At 40.7% G+C, this 21,047-nt stretch overlaps 1 protein-coding gene across 1 annotated transcript in view; it reads left to right on the top strand.

Moving 5' to 3' along the window:
- Window positions 1–7,281: 7,281 nt before the first annotated feature.
- Window positions 7,282–21,047, top strand: part of DENND2B (DENN domain containing 2B) — a 163,003-nt gene continuing 149,237 nt past the window's right edge. The window contains exon 1 of the mRNA XM_020870839.2: window positions 7,282–7,387. The gene's annotated coding sequence lies outside the window, so the exon portion shown is untranslated. The remainder of the gene's footprint in view (window positions 7,388–21,047) is intronic.

The following is a 21,047-nucleotide window of genomic DNA, read 5'->3' as shown; positions in this document are numbered from 1 at the left end:
TTCTGGCCCCTGGCAACATCGAGTCTTCTTTCTGTCTTTATAGATTTACCTGTTTTGGATAGTTCATATAAATGGAATCACACAATATGGTGACCTTTGTGTCTGGCTTCTTTCACTTAAGCCATGTTTTGAATATTCACCCATATTGTAGCATGTATCAGTACCCATCCCTTTCTGTGGCCAAATAGTATTCCATTATATAAATAAACTACATTTTGTTTGTCCATTCTTCTGTTGATGTACACTTGGGCTATTTCTACCTTTTGATTATTGTGAATAGTGCTGCTACGAACATTAGTGTACAAGTATTAAACAACTGTTTTCAATCTTTGGGGTTTATACCTAGGAGTTGAATTGCTGGGTCATATGGTAATTTTGTGTTTTAACATTTTTAAAAAATTAATTAATTTATTTATTTTAATTGGAGGCTAATTACTTTACAATATTGTAGTGGTTTTTGCCATACATTGACATGAATCAGTCATGGGTTGTGTTTAACTTTTTGAGGAACTGCCAAACTGTTTTCCACCAAATCTACTTTTTTAGCCTGTGTTACTCTAGTCAAACGAGGACCAGTCATTGTTCCTAAAGCTACTATTTCACATCCACAGCTCAGGCAATTTCTTTGGTTTTGGATTATTTCCCCTTCTTTTCTATTTATTGAAATAGAAATCCTAACAAACATTTAAGGTTCAGTTCCAGCCCTGTCTCCCTCGATTGTCAGTAAGAATCTCAACTACTTATGCAAATTCCTATATTTCCTCTTCTTTGTCTCTTTTATACCACTTATTTTATTCTAACTAGTTGTTTATATATATCTTCCTCACTAGATTATAAACTTGTTTGTATAGTTTGTTTCTCTTTTATTCCTCATGATAAAAATCAGTTTATTATAGACATTTAATAAATGCTTGTTGAGTGAATAAATAAATAGCTATATTTATATAATCATTTTTTCTCATTTACTATAGTTTTTTTTTGCAAGTAATATGGACTAGAAGATACTATATTCTTACAGTTATTTCAGGGGTGCTTGTTGGGCAAAATTCAGTGAACTTAGTGACAAGGGCAAATCATTCTTTAATCTAGAGATATTTGCTTACATCTGAGGCTGATAACATTGGAAGAAAGGCTGATAACATTGGAATAAAGACTGATAACTAGTGTTTCAAATCACTAAGTTCTTAGACTTTGGTGGTAGTTTAGTCACTAAGTCGTATCCAACTCTTGTGACCCCTGGACTGTAGCCCACCAGGCTTCTCTGTCCATGGGATTTTCCAGGCAAGAATACTGGAGTGGGTTGCCATTTCCTTCTCCAGGGGATCTTCCTGACCCAGGGATCGAACCTCATCTCCTGCACTGCAGGTGGATTCTTTACCGATTGAGCTACCAGGAAAGCCCCCTTAAACTTTAATATCTCCCAATCAAAAATTATCTTCAAGAAGCTGAGAAAAGGATAAAGGACCATTCAGCAAAGCAGACAAGTGTGGAAACCTTCTGGCTTAGTGAGCCTTTCTGAGCCTGCTCTTGTCTGTCATCCATCTAATGAGCACCTGGCATCTCATCTTACTCTTATATCCAGCCCACCCAGCATCATCAGTCAAACTATCTTAGTACTTTCTTTAAATAAATACTAAATAGCCTGGTGTTTGGAATAAAACCCCAAACACCATTACAGAACAAGTAAAGAGATGAACTGAGTGCACCTATTTGTGAGCTGATTATAGAAAAAGAACCTTGCTTTTATGTACTTTATCTTTCATGTACTATGGAAGGTGAGAGTGAAAAGCACTATTCAGGCAAGGGAAATAGATTCTAGTATGAAAAAGGGGATAAGTGAAGTAGGTCAGTTCCATTATCCCTTAAATACTTTAACAAACTAGTAACTTACTTGTAATATTATGTTAAAATCCTAGTTAAAACAAAAAAGTCATAATCACTGAAATCCAAATAAGCTTTACTATCTTGACAAAATTAATTTATATCTTAAAGGATAGGTTCTTAAAATCTTTATTAATGACTCAAAATGTAATGTATGTTAATTATGAGTACTAAGTTAATTTCCCCCCTTAAATTCTATGTAGATTTAAATAAAACCTTTATTTTATCCCTGTTGAAAACTTTCAGATTGTTAGAGAAAAATATCTATTGTCTTTGTGTATGCATGCCAGAAATTTCCTACAGATTTTCATTGTCAGTCATTCAACAGAAGGAACTATTTATTGGGGGATTGTTTGAGAAAAACATAAAAATCAGGAGGTTATTTACAAACAGATGTGGTATTTTTAAACCACATCTGTATGTTAACCAACATTGCTTGCTGAAGCTGTGTTGTACTCTGGAATTGTGCATAGTAATAGTCACAAACAGACTGAAAGTTGAATTCTGCTAATCTTACCAACAGATGAGGATAGAGCTTAAACCCTTAGGCTTGCTGTAGAATGGTGATTTTTACCTTTTTTGAGATTATGAACCTCTTTGAAAATCTTAATACAGGATATCAAAATATTTTTGATACCTCTCCTATCAAAAATGTATTCGGCACACATGAATAACTTTGCATTCCTTTTGAACATTTCTGAAAAAATATATAAGAAATTACAGTGATTGTCTGAAGAGAGAGTAACTAGAAGAGAAGAGTGGGAAAGAAGACTTTTTTATATATTACTTTATACTGCTTTTGAAGTTTTTAACTCTGGTATCTATCTTACCTATATATATATATATTTTTTTTTTTTTTTTAATGTGCTTTTTAAAGTCACAATGTTAAAAATTTTTGTACACAATTTTGGGATCTGTGATTCTTCTCCCCTACAGTTTAAAAAATTAAGTAGCTTTTAATAGAATATGTATTTAGTCAGTTATTGTTGTGGAATATTTTACTCGATTACAAAAAATTAGAAATGTAAATAGTTTCAGTGGCCTACTGGTGCTATAGTGTTTCTATAATAAAACATTGTGAGTTTCTCAATTTTAAAATCTTAAACTTTTTAAAACACTATATAGTAATAATAATTTTTTAAAGCATTCAGTTTAAGGATTTTTTTTTTTTCTTTCAAAGGTAGGCAGTAAAGTTAGTTGTGCCCAAGTAAGTTGTTTACTGTGAAGGAAAGAATTATATTCTATTTCACTTCATACAATATCTTGCTTTATTCCTTTCTAAAAGTCTGTATGAATGTGTGGTGACAGAGGGGCTTTTCCTAAGGAAAAATTGCCCTTAGAAAAAGTAATGAAGATCACAAGTTCAGCCTAGTGTCTCTTAACTTTGGAGATTCTAATTCAGTAGATCTGGGACTGGAGCCAGAATCTCTGTTTTGGACAAGCTTCTTCTATGATTCTGAGCGTTAGGAGATGTAGGAATTAGTGATCCTGGGACACACTATTATGCTTTACTGATTGCCAAGACTAGTCATGAGGATTCGTACTGCTGACTTAGTTACTTAGTATGTGAATGTAAGTCCTGTTTGCCTTTTGAGGGCTTGGAAAAGAGGAGAGTAAAAAGCCAAAGGGAGTTACAAGCTCATCCCTTTGCACTCCTGATAGCTATTTCTGAGGTGTGCTGTGTCCCTGGAGATTACAAATCAGAGGTTGTTTTATGTCCAAATTGACCCAAAGTCTTAAAGCTTAAGGAAAAACTTTCAGGGTGGATATGGGGTGCTTTATTTTTAAAAAACTTTTTATTTTATATTGGAGTACAGCCAACTAACAACATAGTGGTAGACAGCAAAGGGACCTAGCCATACATAGACAAGTATCTGTTCTCCCCCAAACTGAATATGAGTTGCTTCGGAAATGAGGCTCTACTTAAATTTAGGGAGAATGGAAAGCATGATGGGATTAAGTAGTATGTGTTGAGGTTATGGACTAGTGATTAGTAATTATTTTCTTTAAAAGTGTTTTAGGATGATTTCAATCTTTACCTTTTAAGTTTAGCTGTTTCAACAAAATGTACTATTTTTATTAAAAAAAAAATTGGAAAAGGGAGTGATATGTGGAAAAGCATGACCTAGAAAACTTAAAGGTCATCTGGGCCAACCATCTTTCCCAGTTGCCTGCCTTAGAGAAACCTAGTTATTTGGATCATGTGGCATGAATAAGCCCCCCTTGCCCTTTTAATGACCACACATAGAATACTATGGCAGAATACCTAGGAGGAAATAACTGCTTCCTGTCTGTACCTGTCTATACACCTAAAAGACTTCCTTGAAAATCTTATCCATTTTGTTCCTCAAAAGAAAAAAAAAAAAAAAACAAACACAAAACACAAAACCACGCCAAGGCAAAATCCACGAACCAGAAAACCCAAATTATTCTCCAGGCTCAAGTGGAGGATTTAAAATAGCAAAAGGAAGTAAAGCTCATCTCTGTGATGTCAAGCGCTATTTTGGTAGATAGCAAAATAGTTGAATTATAAGTCCCTCAAAGTTAAAATATTAACCAGACCCTTAGCTATAAGATGTGTTGCCAGGCATCTGTATGGAATATAAGTGTGTAATCAGACTGTATTGTACTTCTCCACACAAAGAGAACCAAAGCTACTGCTTCTAAAGATTAGGAAACTTTCAGTAGACTGACAGAAGACAGTACAGAGGAAATGGCTTGGGGGTGGAGGAGATGTATGAGAGAGGATGAAAGGCACAGCACTCATACTATCCAAATTAGAGCCAGGATGTTTATGCTCAAATCTTGTCTTGGCTCTGTGTCGAGGGGACTGAATAATGGGGACATGGGAAAGTGTATCTCTGAGATCCCTAAATTAGGCACGAAATATACCAAGTTCCCTCTTATAAACACCTCTTATTTGCAGCAGTCTCTGCACATTTCTGAATATTGTGATTAGAATCCAAAGTCAGCTAATGCTAATTATCCCTTCCTTTTTGTTGTTGCTGGTATCCCTTCTGAAGCTGTTCTTTCATTCTGTTGTTTAGAAGTCACATACCTCCACAAGACTGTAAACTTATGAGGAGTGTTTTTGTTTATCTTTCATTTGTTCAAACAGCATATATTTATTGTGCAGCTCTTTCATGCTGGGCACTATGCTAGGTACATAGGGTATAGTTTTTCACAAGATAGACAGTCCCTGTCCTCATAGAGCTTTTGCCTCCCTTAGCATCTTATACATTCATGGCTTTGTTTTGATGTGGACATTAGGTTAACAGAAATCACTAAATTAACACCATTTAAAATAGCATTAAAACATTTCAGGTTCCAGTGTATCTAATAAATATTTGGCTATTATTAGGCTAGACTGAGTAATACTGACATCAGTGGAGTTTAGACTTAAGACTATATTTAGAAAAGTTAAAAGATGTTACTTTTCTTTCTGAAAGAATATCTAATTACAGTTTTTCTTTAGGAATTAAAAAAGTTTGATGCATAATTTGCAAAGTACTGGCAAAGGAAAAGAACAACTATTTGTATCTCATTATTGCTCTCTTTAGAACATGTAAGAGGCAGCAGCAGCAACTGCCACAGGTGAAAACAATTACTGTCCTGGGCCTGAATAGAGAAAATCTTGTTGCTTTCCATTGAGTTGGCTTTCTTTACAGGTGTCATACACAAGAAGAATAAGACTTTAATAGGAGTTTTAATAGCTTTGGAATTAGGAAACTTAAGAACCTCTGTACAGAGCTGAGGAGCTACCAGTGGAATTTGCCTGGAGCATTGTTAAATTTTGTGACTTGTGTTCTTTAAGGATTCTTTTGCCCAACTTCTCTTGTTTGTGGAGGGCAGAACCACCCTAATTTGGAAACTGGAGAAGGCTCTGTCTGCCCAGATAGCTTCAGTCTCCTGAAGAGTTCACGCATGGCAGTGAACTAGAGTAGAAGCTCACTGTAAGATTTTGAGTTTGGAGTTTTGATTTGCCTAATTTCGTGATGTATCCTGTGTTTTCCAGTACAAAAATGAAAATCTTGGGTTTTCCTAATGTAGAACCAATTCACTTTACCAGAGACTGACATATTTTTCACACATGGACAACTGAGTCACACTGTATGTAAGGCTTTCTGCTGGAAAGACCAAACATACTCTGGCATCAATTTTATTGAGATAAAGCATAAATACTATTAATTCATGTTAATATGTTTTTTAAAGCAAAGGAACAATAGACTATCAGTTTGGGTGCTTCTATTTTTTCTATTCCAAATAGAACAAGTTATTTCCAATTTGCATCTTAAACTCCCCATTAATTTTTATGCTTGCCCTACAGCTGAGTAAAGACTTTTTTTGGGATTTGTGACGATTCTCTTGGCTTGGACTTTGAAGCATGACTTGGCCTTAGAGACTGTTTATGGTCATTCATACACGTTTGTTCCTTCAAAATTTAACTAGGCTTGTGAGAGTCAATTTTGTGCATTTCAACATTAAGTTCTATTTATTGTGATTTATGGGATGAGAAATTGGGTTACATGGCTTCCTAACATCCCACTAAGTATGTATGGCGTTTGATTTTAAGTGATTTACATTATTCTTTTCCAAGTGGAACTGTCATACTGCATTAACAATTTCTTTCAGAATTCCACTAATAAATCACAGATTTTCACTGCTAGTATTCCATTGCTTATTCCTCAGTGACACCCCTTTCTAGTTGGTTTTGCAAGCTCATGGAGTATTTAAAAACAAATTCTCAGAATGCCCTTAGAACATTCGGTTCAGATCAGATGACTTGGAACTATAGCGCTTTCAAAGTTCTTCCGCCACTCCCGCAATACCAAATGTAGCTTCCTTTAGTGTCTTTTCGGGTTTTCCAGGGCTCCCCTGGCCTCGGCTGGGAGAGCGGAAAGAGCTCATCGGTTAGTTTGAAGGCAGGCAGGCTGTACAGGCAGCTTTTCCCAGACTCTCCCAGCTCCGGTTTTTCATGCATACCAGCAGAGCCGCTTTTTTCCTACAGTGATTGAAACCATCTGGACTGCAGGGGCGTCACGTGTGTATGAGAAAATGACATAAAGTTTCAGACCCTCTTGTGTTTTGCTCCAGACCCAGACAATTCTTGGTCGGATGGTCCGAGGTGAGGGCCGGTCCAGTTTGAGGACCAACTCCTCATCCTGTTCTCCACCCCCATCTGCCCATCCCCAGCGCCCTCCCTCCCCCGCTTTGAGCACTCTCAGCGCGGTTTTCTAGTTCCCTCCAGAGCCTCCGAGCACACCCCTCCACCCGGCTCCAGCAGCCCACCCTCCCTGTCTCGGGTGGAGGCACACCTCCTCCACGCCCCCCTCCACTCAAATCTGTGCTCCCTCCCGTCTCTCTCGCTACAGCCCGGCCGCAGCCCCGGGCGCGGATGCCCGCCCGACTACCGCCCTCTCTCCCGGAGCGGCTCCTCCTCCGGGCTGCGCCGCTGCAGGCCAGCCCTCATCCTTGCGAGCACCCAGCCCGACTGGGGGGCTCAGAGGTAAGTGTGTCCCGGCCGCCGCCCAGGCTTTCCCTGCCCGTCTTCCCGCCAGGAGGTTGCTTGCTGGCCTCAATGCCCTTGCTCCAGGCCTGGTGGCGGGCAGGAGGGGCGCCGGTTCCGGCTCTGTCGCGCCCTGCCTTGCGGCTGCAGTCTGAGCGCTTTCCCACTATTCACCACTCTGCCCCGGAGGTGTTCCAGTTCGGTGAGTGTTAGCGGGGACTCTGAAGGCGCCGAGGAGCAGGGTTGGTGGGGGCTGCCCTCCGGGCGGTCCTGGCAAGCCTAGCTTCCCGGCTCCGCTGGGGCGCGCAGTTGGGGGTGGGGAACATGGAGCCGAGGGTCTGGGGAAGCGCAGAGCTGGTGTGCCAGGAGGAGCCCGAGGTCTGGGCGGTCCTGGTAGGGGGCTCTGTGCGAGCCCCTGGATGCCCAGAGCTGCTCGGCAGCTCTTACCTGCAGCTCTGGTAGTTTGTGTGCAGGCTTCTTCCAGCGCGTGCACACTCACACACACACACACACACACACACACACACACACACGGAACTCAAACAAAGGAAAATTAATTTTGCTATCACTTTATGATCACCTTTACTTTTTTTTTTTTGCTGTTCTTTTGAAGCGCACTAAATATTGAAAGTGTATTTTTAAGTGACCCAAGACTAAAGGAACACATTTCAGGCAACGTTTGTGTTACCTGATTAAAGAATTTAGTAGTTTGTAGAATTTAAGAGACTGAACGTTTTCAAGTGTTTCTAAAGAGAGATTATTGCATTTTTCCTGTGGTCTTTATGAGAATGTGGTTTACAATTGAACCTGAGTGAAACAACTTCACTAAGGAAGACAATTTCGCTTAATGCTGCCTCAGTCCACCTCTTGCCTTATCCTGATGCGGTTGTTTCTCCTGTTTGGACGGCAGGGTCTTGGGAATGGTGAAGGGGTCATTATTCCGTCTACAGGGCTGTTTTGAGCTGGTGCTTATGTGCACGTTCCTCAGTTGGCCATCTTAGGATAGGGCCACCAAGTTAAAACCCAAGTAACTGTATTACTGTTTTGTTTTGTTTTTCCTCCCAGGTAATATTTTCAGAAGGTGAATCCCTTCATTGATAAGGTTTTTCAGAAATAAGGGTTTGAAACCCCTTAGAAATAGTCTAGTTTCAGAAAGCTAATCAAAGATAGAGACCAGATTGCTCATAGTCTGTCTCCTATGGTAAATTAGGGACAGCACAAAGCAAGAGCTAAAAAGAACCTATTGAATGCCTGGAGTGAATTAAAGCTTCTTGGACTCTGCTGGCTTGGCTGAGGGTTCCCTTGTGACTACATAGATTAAGGCTTCATTTTCATTTACCCAATAAATATTACCCTTGGAAAAATTCCCCAAGATGTGTGGGAGATTTTCTCAAGCGTATATGGAAAGTAGTATTATTCCCTAATTGGGCCAGAAGGGCTCCCATCATTGGTAGACAACCCCAAGGCAACTGTTTATTCAAAGTATTTTTTATCGACCACTTAAATTGTTATTGGCTTGATGATTGGTTAAAAACTTTGCTTTTGGGTTTGTGGACTGGTTGGGGAAAGAGGAGCAACACGTAGAGAAGAACGAAAAGTTTAGACCCATTGGCCTAAAATATAAGAATCTCAGAGGAAAAAATGATCACGAGCGAGGGTAACTTTATAGAAAAGATTTCAGTTAGGCGTTGAAGCAAAGCATGGTTCTGAAATCAGTGGAAAGTTGCTGGGGAGAATTTTCAAGAGAGAAGAGAGTAGACCTTTTGGATTGGAGCTAGGGAGAGAAGTGGTGCTTACTAAGCATCATCTCCTCTGTGCTATATGCCATGTTCTCTCTTCCATCCTCTAGGGCTATGGCGTAGGTATTGCTCTTCTTGTTTTAAAGAGAAGTGACCACACAGATAAGTAAACTGTTCAGGATCGTACAAGTGGTAAGCGGTGGAGCTGGAATTCCTGCTCCCTGTGGCCTGACTCTAAAGCTTGTCCTTCCCCAGGGACAGTGGCAGGTTCAGCTGAAGCAGACTGGTCAGCTTGAATTCTGGCTCAGGAGTTGGAACTTCATCCTATTACTCTGTCTGGCTTTTAAAGATTTTTGAGAAAGGAAATGATGGGTAAAGCAGTGTTTTTAGAAGATTATTATGACATCTGTGTATAGGAATGTAACATGCTCATCTTAGGTAACCTGCAAGATGTAGTTCTTAATTGGCAGCCTGAAGACAGTGAGTGTGTTCAGGATATCTCAGTGTGTAAATTCCTGCCCCGTTCCCCCTACCCTTTGATGGCTTCGTTCGCTGGGTGAGAACCGATTGCACAGACCACAGAGCTGCCAGGGATCAGAGAAGCGCTGGATCTGAGCAGGTGAGCATTGACATGGAATGTGTCTGTGGAGCATCACGACTGCTGGATTGTCCTTTATGTTCCCCACGTGGTTCACAATGCTTTGGTGAGAAGGTTTTTCCTTCCTGGCTACCCTGGGGTATAGATCAATGTTGTAATTTGTTTAAGAGCCTAAGTGGCAAAGTTGAATCCCCAGTCTAGGGCCGCTGTCCTAAAATGTTGTTTAAGTTCAGATGCCCTTTCCCCTTAACATTCACTTGCTTCTTAAAAATGCCAAAATTTAAAACTTGGCACCAGCAAGGTGAAAATGAATTGAAATTACCTTTCTTATTAATAAGACCAGTTAAGAAAAAAATGTAGATTTATTTCACTTTTTTGTTACGGAGCGGCCATAGGTTGCATTTGGGTAGTTACTGTGTAGGAATTTAGAAGGGATCGGAAAGCCAGGATTTTGAGATATGCAAAGCTCTTTCTACCCTGCCACATTTCCTACCAGTTAATTGTGTTGTTCACTTGTCCAGCTCGGGAGCTTGCAGGGTCATCTACTATCCAAGTTTATAGCCAGGCCCTTTGATTCACTGCAGATAATGGGCACAGGAAGGGCAGCAGTGGGTGGAGCCATTGTTTTATTAATAAACTCATATTAGAATCAACCATGTTTTTTTGTAAAATAAAAAGATGCAAAATGGGCTTCCCTGGTAGCTCGGGGGTGAAGAATCTACCTGCAAATGTAGGAGACACGGGTTCAATCCTTGATCCGGGAAGATCCCATGTGCCACAGAGCAACTAAGCCTGTGCATCACAACTGCTGAGCCTGTGTTCTAGAGCCCGGGGGTCACAACTACTGAGCCCACTCGCCACAACTGCTAAAAGCGACACTCACTAGAGCCTGTACTCCACAAGAGAGGCCACCACAATGAGAGGCCTGTGTATTGCAGCTAGAGAGTAGTCCCTGCTCACCGTAACTAGAGAAAAGCCTTCGCAGCAACGAAGACCCAGTACAGCAAAAATAAATTAAAAAAAAAAAGATGCAAAACTGAAGTTTCATCTCAGTTCTCCAAATTCATTTTTACCTTTAAGAGCCTCTAACTGGAGAGCTTGCCCTATTGAATGAGGCTTTGGTATATGAAATTCTCACCAGCAGCTCTAAATGTGTCAGGATGTGACTCAGTTTGGGTTTGGACTTCCGAGGAATATGCCCTCTTGAAGTAGGGAATTTAGAGTCCAAAGATATGGGGTAAGGTTCCCGCTTTGCCATTTATTCAGAAGTGTCTGGAATTCAATGTTGCTTAGCTCGGTGTATCTAGTTCTTCTAGATCAGAGTAATCTCCCAGGATGAACCGATAGTTCATGCCCTGATTAGTCCTTGGCTCCTTCTCCCATTTCGTATCTTGTATCACTTGAAAACCATTTTGTTTTATCTGTGGCCTGTGGTTATAGACGAGAAAGAAAAACTATCTAGGATTTTTCTTCAGAGAATGGCAGATCTTTTGGTATGGATTTCTGTGAGAATGCTCTTGAGGTTAGTTTTGAGAGTTGGGGGTCTCAAAAAGAGACTTTGGCAGTACTCTTGTTTAAATGTCAGAGATGTTTTGGTTGCATTTTTGGCCCATTGCTCACACAGTTGTTAGTGTTTTTATATTTGGTAAGCATCTATCATTTTTATAATTTATTAAAGGAATGATTTACATTTTCCAAGATAGCTAAAAGCTTAGAAAAAAAGGACTAGAATATCCTTTTGATACTCAGATGTAAACTCCTAGAATAGTAGAACCATTTGACTATTTTAACCCACTTCAACTCCACCTCCAATTATCCTTAAATCTCCACCTCCAAATATTCTTAAATCTTTTTCAAGAGATTTGCTCTTTCTCAAGAGACTTCACAATCTCTCCAGGAAATGTTTCCTCCTGAGCTTTCCAGACTGATGATCACAGATTATCTCTTTGTTTAGCCTGAGCTTTTTTTTTTTCTCTTAGTGTTTCTTGTTTTTACTCTTTTTTCATGCCTCTTAATGCACAGTTGTTCACAGAGTGGGCAAATTGTCTTTCTTGAACCCTAATGTCAGCTACCAGAGATGTAGATTGCTCCTTCTGTACCCATCTTTTCATTCCCTTTCTCTGGCTAAACAAGCTGAGTTGCTTTCTAGACCTGTGTTTATACGTGTTGTTCTGTGTGTTGTTTTATGCAGGAAGTCAGTATCAGATATGTTGGCAATTAGAGCTTTCAGATTGAAGGATGCTTTTTGGAAATAAAATGTACTTTTTTCCTCCCTTATCAGCATGAGTGGTTGTGGAACATATGTAAACACTGGAGAGGATCTTTAAAAAAAAATTATCACCAGAAGAATTTTACCCAAGTCTTTTAAGGACTTAAAAAGAATCCAGCCTTTGTAAGATTGTACTAAAAGTAACAGACTAACTCAATTAAGGCCTTTCTAGAAGTGTGGGAATCATTTGTTCAAACCAGAATCTAGGACCCCTGAGTAAATATGATAGAAATAATCTGCTTAACCCTTTATAACAGCATAAGAAAGAAAACCTCTTTTAATGGGCCTCTTGAGATAAAAGGGCCATAATGATGAGAGCATGCTGAGAGTCCTGGTTGTCAGTGTTCTGAAAACTGCTTTGAGTGGGCCAATGTCACTGTTGGTGACTTTCTGTCTTCCTTTGATGTGAATTTGGGATCTTGGGTGTTAATTTGAATACAGTTTGAAGTTTGAATGTAGAATGTGGATTTTTTACCCCCTCTCCCTGCTCTTTCCTTTTTGAAGGCTAGATTGGAGTAGATATAGCTTTTAATGAAGCAGTCAATGTCTTAGGACATTTTGTCAGACACTAGTCTTCAAGGAAGCACTATTCATCCACTCTGGTGTTCAACATTACTGAATATCTGCTGTGGACATAGCACATTGGCTAGCGCTTTCAAGCATCTCTTTGTTCTCTTATTTCTTTTCTTCAGTATACATGCTTGGTACAAGGTGTTTGATGAATTGAGGAGTGGGTAGAGTAAAGAAGTTAGATGGGAAGTATTTTTGGATAACCCTGGTTGGAGTATTGCTATGGGGAAGTGGCTGTTTGTACATCACTTCAGGTTCTGATCTGATCTAGATGCTGAGATTACTCCTGATAAAGAGTTTCAACATGTGAGCATATATTTTCTAGTAAGTGAACAGGGTTCAGTCAGTTATTTTTGCTGCTAGTTACGTTAGGTTGCATTTAGAGCTGCTGGGAGCTCCGCTTAAATATAGTAGCGCCTGTATTAGAAGGTACCCAGTGGGTTGGTAGTGAGGATTGCCTGAAGAAGTTTTCCCTAAAAGTCTGGTCTTGGCACTTGAGCCAGGGATGGATGCTAGGTGCTTAGACCCAAGGGGCTTCTACACAACCAGAATGATCCTAACACTGGGATCCAAAGGGAATAGAAGCTCCCCTGAAATTTTGTACCACTATAGGAGGGAGAATCAAAGCTTTTTGCTTCTCAGTAGATGTTAGAATCTATACACACAGACCTCAGGATGGAGGAAACCAGCTTACAAATGACTATATAGTGCTATATAGGTTTAGGAAGAGGATGGAAAAACAGGATTTAAGGTCAAAATGTTCATTTGAGTCTTTAATGTCCAATTTATCAGAGATAAACCACTGTGAGGGTTTTGTTTTGCTGTATTTTTTTTTCCCTACATCTGTGTTTTGACAGGTCACTGCCTTGAATTAGAATAGGATTTAGGACCAGAGTGTTTATACAGAAAGTGATAGCAGAGTCATGGGAGATGGACAGAGATCACTTTGTATCTTATTTCAGGTGGACCATTTTTAAAACCCCCATAAGCAGCTCAGCAGTCCAAATTAGTTAGCAGTAGCTTTGCTGAAAGGTATTGGTAAAATAACATCTAGCAGCCTTTTGTCTGTTCCAGGTTTAGATATGAGTGAGAAAGCCAATTTGGGAGCAATTTCATGTGCTCAGCTCTGCCCACATTCAAGTCGCCTACGTGGTTCCCATATCCTTGTCACTGGTACTGGTCCCTGGGGGGCCACGGGCAGATCTCAGGATCTGAGGCTCAGACGTGGTTGAAGCCACAGCAACAGCTGGTCCTAGTGGGTCAGCCTTATTTTCTGCGGTTATCATCAGGGCTGAGAGTGTGGGGAGGAAGGTGGGTGGGACAGGGAAGACAAACAGAAGGGCATGTAGTTCTGTGGAAACTAAGCAAAACAATAAACTCTTAGGACTTCTTTTCCCTCATTGACTTATACTTTTGTTCTGTTGGAAACTCTTGTCACTTGAGGTCATTCTGTAAATACTCGTAGTAACTAGCTGAAGGCACTGTGACGCCTGCACAGTGGTGGGAGGAGCCCTCCTAGATGGTTCTCTGGATGTGTGTTTCCATTTTCTTTCCCTCTTTCTCACCTAAGTTTTGATGCTTTTTTTTTTTGGTTTGTTTTGTTTTTAGGGAATAAAATTTGGCTTCAAATGTCCAGGGTTTTTTTTTTTTTAGCTTATGGAGACTAGGGGCTAGGGGCCAGATTGTGACATGTTGCCGGATAGAAGAGGCTTTTACACCTAGACAAATCTCCAGGAAAGAAGAGACAGAAAAGTTTCCACATAGAGCGCAAGGATTGGAAGTCAGAGGGAAAATGGCCTGGCAGGTGCTTTGGCCATTGTGACTGTCGGAGCTAAGGGGGCCTGATGGTTGGATGATGGGGTAGTGCTAAAGATATCATATAATCCACATCATTCCTTGAAGATTGTTTCTTTCCTTAAGAGAAAGTATAGTACGTTGACTTTAAAATTTTTAGTTTATGCAAGCAAGTTTCCAGCACCCTGGTATGTGTCTGACTCTATGCCAGGCATGGTAGTGGGTATACAAGTATGTGAAAAAAAACAGCAACAGAAACCAAACCAGTCCTGAACTTAGAACGTATAACTGTTGCCTGAAGATTTCTATAAAGTATTAAGTTATCAAGCTTTAAATCGTGAGTCACAAATAGGGGTTTGTGCCTGAATGAGGCTTAGGACACGCAGGTTTATGGAAAAGCCTCGGGTTGAATGGAGGCCTTTGGAGATGTTGGAGAGCCCCAGGGGTCACTCCAGCCCCCTTTTCTTCTTTATCTGCCCTTCCCCAGGTGATCCCATGGCTTTAAAGCACTGGCGTTCATGGAATGCTTTGTGCCAAACTCTGTTCCAAGGGCTTTACATGCATTAGTGTAAGCTTCAGATAGCTTTGTGATGTAGGTACTGTCATCCTCACTTAAAGGTGTGGAAACTGAGGTCAGAGAGATGAACTTCCTTGAGAGCACACAGTTCATAAACTGAAGAGTCAAGATGTGAGCTTAGTTGGAGACTGGGTGCCAAGCCCTTAACTGGTTCTGTTTAACCTTCTAATTGGCCCTGAACTCCTCTACCCCACTCCTTCCCCACATAGCAGCCTAACTGTTGTGTTTGTCCCCTATTTACCTTCATAAGGAATCCCGTGCATTACACTCAGAATTCACGTTTACTACCAAGTCCTTATGTGCTCTGGCCCCCAGCCCTCCCACCTGCTCTCTGCCTTCCTCTCCATGTCTCTGTCTCAGAGCCTTTGCCCTGCAGCTGAGGTGCTCTTCGTGAATACTGCCAGTTTGTACTCTCACTTCATTCAGGTGTTGGCTTAAATGCGCCACCTCTGGGAGACTTTCCCTGACCATCCGAAATAAGCTACTCTTAGTCAGTCTTTAATCTGTGCCTTGTTTTTATTCCTAAAATTGCATTACGTATTTGGGTGTTTTTCCTGTCTACTTTTACAAAAATAAACAATGCCATGAGGTTAGGGAGTTGGTCCATCTGTTTACTGGTATCTTTACTTTTCAAAACAGGACGTGAAAAGTTTTCTATAAATATTTGTTAAATGAATAAATGGTGTCATATGCATTTGATGTGCATGTTTAACATAACTTTACTTGGATAAAAAGCGAAGCAGAAAGGGGTATACAGGTGATATACACAGGTCTGGGTCTTACTTGGGAAACCTGGCGTGCTGCAGTCCATAGGATCACAAAGGATTGGACACGACTGAGTGACTGAACTGACTGGGTCTTACTTGGCTTTATATTTATTGCCAAAGATTTGCCGTAATATCTGGCCAAGAAAATGCTCAGAAAATCTTAGCTGAATGAATGCACTGTTTGATTTGTTTTGAATTCCAGACATAGGAGTTCAGTGAAGGGAGAGAGTAGTGTGGTCTGGAGTGCTTAGAAAGAATCCATGGAGGACTTACAGACTTTTGAAGAAGAGATGGGTTTGGTTGGTCGTATAGGAATCATAGAGTAATTTTTCTTAAACTAGGAGGATTGTTAAGCGAGCCTAGAGAGGCAAAGGACATGTCCAAAGGTACACAGCTAGTAAATGTTTGGAATCCAGATATTTTGATTGTTAGGTCAATTCTCTTTCCTCTACACAGTGATTTTGGCTTGTGTGGGATAGAAATTAGGATGGAAATTAGGCCTAATTGAATCAGCAGGTTTGTATGAGAGATCCATGGGAGATATGATGAGCTGAATAAGGTGAAGACCAGATCCTGGAGGATCTTGAATGTTATCTTGAAGACTTTAAATTCAGAATGACAGGGAGGCATACGAAATGCTTTAAGTCTTGTTCTGTCTTTTCTCTCCAATGAAGGTGATGTAGGTATGTAGGTATGGAGAATAGATTGGAGTTGAGGAAGGAAGTGGAACCTTGAGGAATTTGGAGGCCCTTGTAACAGTTCAGGTGTTAGTGTAGTTAGGGGCCTAGTTGCATTTCAGTTTGCTTTTAGAAATTTGTGGGGGTTTTGAAGATGACATGCAATTATTTGGTAAGATGTGTGTACCCAGAATTCTTAGAGAGAGCTTGGGAGTAAAAAGCCTGGAGAACTGGCCTTTTACCTTAATTCTGTATATGGTTGTAAATGACATTTTAGTGTCTAAGTGATGATTTCTCTTCAGGCAGCTGAGCCTGAGAAGTAGAGGTAGAAGATAATACTATACTAGTGTGAAAAAGTGATGGAGGGAGCGGAAGGGCAGAAGGAGCAGACAGACAGTGAATGGGATCAGCTTCCAAGGGAGGGCCTGGACATCTCTGTCGGAGAAGCTGTGTTGTGGCTAGGGAGTCAAGCCTCCAGGGACTGCAGCCTCACACTGTCATTTTAGGACTCAAGAGGCCAGTGGAAGTAAGATCTGCCTGCTGGACCCACAGATGCTTTGGGTGGATGGGTTGTGCTAAAGCCTGGGCCCATACATGTATCCACATAGATTTTCAATTAAGGGCTGATGAGAATAGATTGATACAGTCCTTACCAGGCCAGTGAATTGGCACAGGGTATGACACTTTAAAAGTTTTTCCATCCTCAGGAATCTTTTTCCATCTCTAAGGAAAAACTTTAAAAGTCAGCAAGAAAGTGAGAACGCAGACCTTCAAATAATATCTCATACTGGATCTGAGAGTTTGGGTTGCAGAAAAAAATCTGATCTTAGAGTATTCAACAAATACTTACTAAGCAGAACCTGTTAAATACCAGATGCTATGCTAAGTGTTGGAGCTTTAATCTTTTGATCATATTGCATCAAATGTTGTTGATACAGAATATTAACATTTGGTTCTATTTTACATTAAGTTCTTTAAGCCCCATGGGAACTCTCCAGGCAAGAATACTGGAGTGGGTTGCCATGCCCAACTCCAGGGGATCTTCCCAGCCGAGGGATCAAACCCAGTTCTCCTGCACTGTGAGTGGATTCTTTACCGTCTGAGCCAGCAGGGAAGCCCCCAAAGTTATGTAGCTCGGCCCATAAGCCCTCAGTTAGTTCAGACTACTCACTTAAGCTTGCATTCACTTGTTAAATGTGTACTGTGTAATAGGTAATATACTGAATGCTGAGGCAGTTTTAGAGAAAAATAAGAATCGGTTAGGGTCCTCAACTGGTTGACTGGAGTTTGTTGGGTAGATCTGGCAGCTTCCAGTTTGCTGGGATTGCTGGCCAGGAGGAGAGTGCTCTCAGCAGTAGTGTACCCCCTTCACCCCACTGGGCCCTCCCCTCTCTCCCTGACCTCTGTCCCTGGCCTGACTTTAAATTTAAGAGAAATGAAAATTGGCTTCTTTGCCTTAAGTGTGGGAAGTTCCATTCGGGGCGGCACTTCCTGATGAAACCCTCTAAGTTTGAAGTCTTTGCAGAAGAATTTCTCCTGCTTGTGTAAGCCCAGAGAAGAGCGTTCTCCACAGGGGCTGTTTTCCTTCTTCTGAAAGTTCCCCTGCCTGCAGTCTGGACACAGGGCACATGGCCTGTGCCGCTTCTCAGGCTCTTTACTGCTGCCTGCTTCCATGGCTCTTTGGGGATGCTGAGAGGGGCATGGTGTGTTGTTTTCTGAGAACGAATGACAAAAATGAGAGGGAGGCAATCCTGCTAATTTTTCCCATCGTTTGGAAAAAGCAGCTGCTCAAAACAAAAGAAGACAGATGTAGAAGAGGAGTGGTTTTTTTTTTTTTTGTTTTTTAAGAGGAGTGTTTTATTGAGCCCTTGGATTGCTATCCGGAGTGAGGTTGTTTTCCCCCTCTTTTTCTTGGCATCTGGAGCCAGCTTGTATACTGTCTGAGGTTTGCTCTGCTTTCTTCTTGTCTGTGGACTTCTTTAATAGAAAACTACAAAATATGAAATTGCCTTCAACTTTAAATTGGTTCTTTAAAAAATGTAACGTGTGCATTGTAGTTCACTGTAAAAAAATTAAGTTTCATTTTCCCAACACCCAGAGATCAGCACTATTCATATCTCTGTGCACCCTCTTCTAGATCTTTCTCTATGCATATCTATGTACATATTTGTATTCTTTGCTTTTTACCAAAGCAAGATCATACTAGACACACTATAATTCATTGTTTTATTTTTTTTTTATTATCTCCACTTTTCATGTTCAGTGAATTTGTATTTTAACTAACACCCAGTCCATGTTTCAGATCCCCCTGTTGACCCCCAAGTATCCTATCATTTTTTTCCATACTGACATTGAACCTGTAACCTCACACTGTATCTGGTTGTTATGTCCTTTAAGCTTCTTTTAATCTAACGGAGTCAGTCCTTTTGTATATTATCTTGTTGAAGAATTATCCTTAATAGGTTCCTGACTCTGTGACTTGTGTATTGCTAAGAGGCTTGCACATATCTTGTTTGATTCTTGTGACAACACTGAGAAGCATGTTTTATTATCCCTTGTTTTTGCATGCTCTCTTCCTGTGAGATCTCAGCTATTCCTCAGGGATTCGACTATTTCCTTTACGTCAGAGACTATATCACCTATATCTCAGTGGTCACCTTAGGAGCCTGAACTCTTGAGCCAAATGGTCTGGGTTCATTTCATTTTTCTACTGCTTATTATATCTGGTCCTGGACAAGTCATTTAACTTCTTCATGCCTCAGTTTCCTCATTTGTAAAATGGGGTACTAATAGTGCCTACCTCATAAGGTTTTTGTGAAGTTAGATGAGTTAGTATATGTAAAATATTCAGAACTACCTGACATATAGTTAGTGTATATAATTATTGCTTTTGGACAGCTGAGTGACCCACAGGCACCTCAGACTTTATGTTTTGAGAAATGGAGTATTTCCTACTGTATCAGTAAACAAGAATGTCACAATCATCAGTGATTGCAGCCCTCCTAAGTGAGCTGGTAAGCCCTAAGGGCACTCAGGAAGGAGAAGAATACCTGAGATTTAGCAGCCATTCCCTATGGTGAGCCCTTGGTGAAAAACACAGGATTCTGGCCCAGGACAGCTGAAATGCATATGAAAGGAATGATTTCAGTGAGCCCAGACTCTTGCATCCTCCCATACAAAGAAAAGTGCTGAGTTCCTTAACTTGGGATTTCTGGTTTTCTTTAATTAACAATAATCTTTTGATGTTCAGACTATCTTCCCTGTGTTGCAAAACTTCTGTCAAACCTAGCTCCCCCCTCACTTCCTCAGAGGAGTTCTGTCAGGGTTACTTGAAATGCTCTCTCCCGGGCTCTAAAGTCCTAAAAATTCCCACCAAATAAAACTGTTACTCTCAACTTTAAAGGTTGTGACTGGTTTTTTTTTTTAATTTAATTATTTCAATGAACATGTGACACTGTTAAGAAATAACCACAGAATTCTTCAAAACTTGTACACATCCACGCGTGTGTGCTCAGGTGCTAAGTTGTGTTCGACACTTTTGCAACCCCATGGACTGTAGCCCACCACGCTCCTCTGTCCGTGGGATTTTCCAGGCAAGAATACTGGAGTGGGTTGCCATTTCCTTCTCCAGTGACTGTTTTTTAAGCTGACATTTCAATACTTACCTCCGGAAAGCTGCGCTTTGTTCTCCGGTTTTCACCAGCTCCTTCACAGAGTTGTCTCTGATTTCTCCTCTCTCAATAATCACACTCATAAAGTCTTGTCAGTCCATTTCCCAAAAGTCCTCCTTGCTGCCTCCAATCCATTTAAAGTCTTCACCATCTTTTTCCTGGAATGCAGTTTTAATGTCTCAGAATGCCTGCCCTTGGATGTTCTTCAGTCAATCTCCCAAGCTGCTCCCAGAGTGAGCTTTCTGAAATACAGGTCAATTACCATACTTCCTTGCTAAAAACTCTTCCTTTTTCATGAGAAATAACATACAGTAAAGTGCACAATGAATTTTAAGCCAACTTTTTCACTCTCCTCTCTTACCCTCATCAAGAGGCTCTTTAGTTCCTCTTCACTTTCTGACATTAGGGTGGTATCCTCTGCATATCTGAGGTTGTTGATATTTCTCCTGGGAATCTTGATTCCAGCTTGTGATTCATCCAGCCCAGCATTTCACATGATGTACTCTGCATAAATGTTAAATTAACAGGGTGACATGGCTTGCTCCTTGGAAGTAAAGCTATGACAAACCTAGACAGTGTATTAAAAAGTGGGGACATCACTTGGCCGACAGAAGTCTTTATAGTCAGGTTATGGTTTTTACAGTCTTGTACAGATTGGATCATAAAGAAGGCTGAGAGCCGAAGAACTGATGCTTTCAAATTGTGGTGCTGGAGAAGACTCTTGAGAGTTGTTGGACAGCAAAGAGATCAAACCAGTCAATCCTAAAGGAAATCATTTGGAAAGACATTGGAAGGACTTATGCTGAAGCTGAAGCTGCGTTAATTTGGCCACCTGACGTGAAGAGCAGACTCACTGGAAAGGCCTTGATGCTGGGAAAGATTGAAGGCAAAAGGAGAAGAGGGTGGCAGAGATGAGATGGTTAGGTAGCATTACTGACTCAATGGACATGAATTTGAGCAAACTCCAGGAGATAGTCAAGGACAGGCGTTCTGTAGTC

Source organism: Odocoileus virginianus, chromosome 10, assembly GCF_023699985.2.
Source record: "Odocoileus virginianus isolate 20LAN1187 ecotype Illinois chromosome 10, Ovbor_1.2, whole genome shotgun sequence".
In the NCBI taxonomy this organism is placed as follows: Eukaryota; Metazoa; Chordata; class Mammalia; order Artiodactyla; family Cervidae; genus Odocoileus; species Odocoileus virginianus.
Note: the sequence above shows the minus strand (reverse complement) of the source record. Positions and strands in the feature narration are given on the sequence as shown.